Source organism: Cricetulus griseus, chromosome 7, assembly GCF_003668045.3.
Source record: "Cricetulus griseus strain 17A/GY chromosome 7, alternate assembly CriGri-PICRH-1.0, whole genome shotgun sequence".
Classification (NCBI taxonomy): Eukaryota; Metazoa; Chordata; class Mammalia; order Rodentia; family Cricetidae; genus Cricetulus; species Cricetulus griseus.
The window spans coordinates 69,245,082-69,249,506 of NC_048600.1; positions in this window are offsets into that span (position 1 = coordinate 69,245,082).

The window sequence follows — 4,425 nt, forward strand, 5'->3', positions numbered from 1 at the left end:
ACTAGCTAGCTATTACCGTTAATATCTGCTTTCTCCATGATTCATTCACTGTTGTTGGTTTTGTCTGCTTTATTTTCAAGACAGGGTTTCTCTGTGGTGTAGCTTTGAAGCCTGTGCTGGAACCCGCTCTGTAGACCAGGCTGGCCTCAAGCTCACAGAGATCCACCTGCCTCTGCCTCCTGAGTGCTGGGATTAAAGGAATATGCTACCACCGCCTGGATGTTCTGTCTTCTTTTGAGACAAGGATTCACTATAAAGCCATGGCTTGCCTAGAAGTCACTATGCAGATGAGGCTCTCCTCCATCTCTATCTGCCTTTCCTTCCTGGATGCTGGGAATGAGGGTGTGTGCTGCTACACCCACCATGATTTCATTCTTGGTATAGACTCAGAATATACATGGCAAGTGAAAACTAACTGTGGTATGATTTCCAGAACTTGAACATTTCAAGATGGTTTATTTCCAAGGCTGTCTATGCCAGACACATATTACCCACACTGTAAATTGCCCAAGACTAGACACCAGGAAGGGAGTGACTTTTCCAGTTTCATAATGTATCCTGGACCTCTTGTCCTCATCTATCCTTTGTCCCTTCAGAAATCCTTGGATTAGAAAAGAAGGTGAAGCCCTGTCCCTGCTATTAAAACCACCCATGTACTCACCCATGCACTCATCCATCCATAAATATACTCACTTATCTATCTTTATATCTAGCCATTCACCAATTCTCTCTATCCACTGATCCATACATTCATCAACTTACTCATCTATCTGGATACTCACCCATCTAACCCCCAACCCAGCCATTTGCTATCCATCTATCCACTCATCTGTCCACTCACCCATCTACCCATCCATCTACCCACCCACTCCATCCATCCACTCACCAATATGTATCTAAAGCCACAAAGTGCCAGGTGCCTTTCTAAGGCTCTGGGAGTCAAGTATGAGTAATCCAGGCCTGATCCAGCTTTGAGGGCCACAAGCTCACCCCAGAAGGACTAGAGGCAAACTGAAAAGTACAATAGGGTAGAGAGGAACAGGTGCTCTGAGAGCCTTCAATGCCCCCAGGCTGGATTTAGAATCTATATAGCACACTCGAGGACATAAAGGCTCACTCCCCAGGACCTTGAGCAGATCCTGCATGCTGGATATCCCGGAGACGCGGACACCATCCATGTGAGGCTTATCCCCTGCAAACTCAGAGTGTGTGTTCTGAACAGATCTCAGCACATCCTTCGAGACTGTTGAGTCTGAGACAGCAGTTAAACCACTGCTCTCCTTATGCATCTTCCAACCTTTAGGATCAGTCACTGAAGAACGGGAGAGCCTGGGGAGCCAAAACTGTCCTTAAACAGATAGGAAACCTAGGCCTCGATGAGGCAAGGTCAGCCAGCAGGGGGCAGAGCAATCAGTGAGGACCAAATTCACTAGGCTAGTTGCCAAGCTCTGCAGAGAACCCTGGAGAGATTCTCCAGGCACAGGCCCTCCTTAGGTGCAGGGAAGCAAAAATCTAATTCTAAAAGCAAAAGCCCAAACCAAAAACATTAAAATATGCAAAGCGTAAAGCTGTAAAAAGAAAACAAACTCTTAGAACTATGATATATGCACCCCGCCCCTTGTTTGAGATGAAATTTCACATAGCCCAGGCTGGCCTTAAACTCATTCTGTAATCAAGGACGACTTTGAACTTCTAATCCTCCTGCCTCCACCTCCTTAGTGCTTGAGATTATAGTTTTGTGATATGTCACTGGGTTTATGTGGTACTTTGTGTATGCCAGATAAGCACTACATCCCAGCCTTAGTATTTAAGGTTTTTCTGTATGGTTTGCTCTCTGAGAAGATTCTTTATATGTCATTTAATGGAAAATGCTTTTAGGGACATCGAAGGTCAATGTCTGCATGCCTTTTCTGTATGAAGCTGGACACTCACGATCTGAGGTTAGATGAGCCAAGCTTCTGCTGTAGTGCAAACATAACCACGAACAGTACATGTGGCTGTGTTCAAGATGTTATATGGACACTGAAACACCAAATACTATTTTTCCTTCATTTAACATTACTTTGGGTGGGTGGTGGTGGCGCACGCCTTTAATCCCAGCACACGGGAGGGAGGCAGGCGGATCTCTTTGAGTTCGAGGCCAGCCTGCTCTACAAAAACTAGTTCCACGACAGCCTCCAAAGCCACAGAGAAACCCTGTCTTGAAACCCCCCCAAAACAATCAAACAAACAAAAAATCCCCCCCAACAACAACAACAACAAAAACCAAAACAAAACCCCAAACCAAACAAAAAACATTACTTTGGGGGGTTGTGACTTTAATCCCAGCACTTGGGAGGTAGAGATAGGTGGATCTCTGTGAGTTTGAGGCCAGCCTGGTCTACGAAGTGAGTTCCAGGCTAGCTAAGGCTACATAGTAGAGCTCTGTCTAAAAAAAAAAAAAAAAAAAAATGTTAGTCAGGAGGATTGAAGAGATGGCTTAGCAGTTTACAGTTCTCTCCCAGGGGCAATGTGGGGAGACTTGAAACCATGCAACTTCCAGTGCCCTCTTCTGACCTCTATGGGCACCTGCAAGTACACCTACTCAGGTGCATGCACACACGAGCGTGTGTGTGTGTGTGTGTGTGTGTGTGTGTGTGTGTGTGTGTGTGTGTGTGTGTGTGTGAGTAGTAGTAGTAGCAGCAGCAGCAGCAGCACACTTGTAATGCCAGCCCTCAGGGGACTAAGGCAGGAGCATCAGAAGTGGAAGGCTATCCTGGGCTACATAGACAGTTTGAGGGCAGTTTGGACTGAATGAGATCCTGTCTCAACAAACAATAAAGTTAAAGGCTTTCTTCCCTCAGAAGTTACGCAGAGGAGTTGGAGAGATGGCTCAGCTGTTAAGCCCGCCAGCTGCTCTTCCACAAGACCCAAGTTTGATTCCCAGCACCCATATGTTGGCTCACAACCATCAAGGGCACCAGGCAGACAAAAAAAATCCCATAAAATAATTTGAAAAAATTATGCAGAGGCAGTAATAGCCAGCATAAGTCTCACCTCCTCCCACAGCTACACTCACTTATTTTTGTCCTAACCCCTCCCCGTGACCCTTCTGTGACCCCAATGCTCCCTCTCAGTTCCTCCTTTCTGGTCTATATCCTTGTTTCTTTTCTGAGCAGGGCTCTGATTGGCCCCATTCTCCATGACGGACCCTGGGAAGGGACTTTACTTGCTGTTGCTGTCCTGGAGAAGTCAGGACTGGAGATTTTGGTTGGCCTCTGCCCTCCCACACCACTGCTCCCTGGCTACTTCTCTACTCATAGTTCCTGTCCCCAGCAATAGTCTCCACAGGCATGCATACACCTGCACCAGCACACACACACACACACACACAAAAAAAAAAAAAACAAAAACAAAAAACAAAAACAAAAAAAACCAAACAAACAAACCAAAAAACAGGAATTTTTTTTCTAAAGAGACTAGAGAGATGACTTTGCAAGTAAGAGCACCCATTGCTCTTCCAAAGGACCTGAGTTCAGTTCCCAGCACCCAAGTCAAGTGACTCATGTTACTTTTGACTCCTGCTCTAGGGGATCTGACACCCAGCTCTGGCCTCTGCAGGCACCCGCACACGGAGGCACGTGCACATATACATAAATGAAAACAAACTGTTTAAAAAGTGTGCAAGACCCCTCTGCAGCCCACCAGAGGTGACCCTTCTGACAAATCAGTATAAGAAAATGATCTGTTCAAAGATGGCTACATGCGATATTTCAATTAGAATTGTTTCAGGGCAGCTTAGAATGTGAAACTATCCAAATCTGATACACCATCGGATCTCAACCTCCCTAATGCTATGACCCTTTAATACAGTTCCTCATGTTGTAGTGACCCCTACCATAAAATTATTTTCGTTGCTACTTAATAGCTGTAATTTTGCAACTGTCACGAATTATAAGTATCTGATATGCAGGATATAACTCCCAAAGGGGTTATAAGTATCTGATATGCAGAATATAACTCCCACTTCCCTACACTGACCTATGTGGTATACTTTCTAAGAACACAGCATGTAAAAGGATTAGCATGTCCTGACAAATGTGGTTTGAATATGACATGTCCCTCATAGGTTCACATGTTTTGAACACATGATCCCCAGCTGATGTCACTGTTTGGGAAGGTTTTGGAACCTCTAGGCCACTTCCTTGCTGGATGAAGTATGTCGCTGGGGATTAGCCTTCAGGCTTAATAGCCTTGCCCTCTTTCCTGAGTGTTGATGCCCCATGACAGGCAGGCCTCATGCTCCTGTTCCCATGAAAAACTCTATCCCCCTGTAACCCTAAGTCGAAAAGAGCCCTTCCTCCCTTAAGTTGCTCTTGTCAGTGAATTTTACCACAGCAGCAGCAAAATAAGACAACACAGGATGAAATATATCCTCACTGAAAG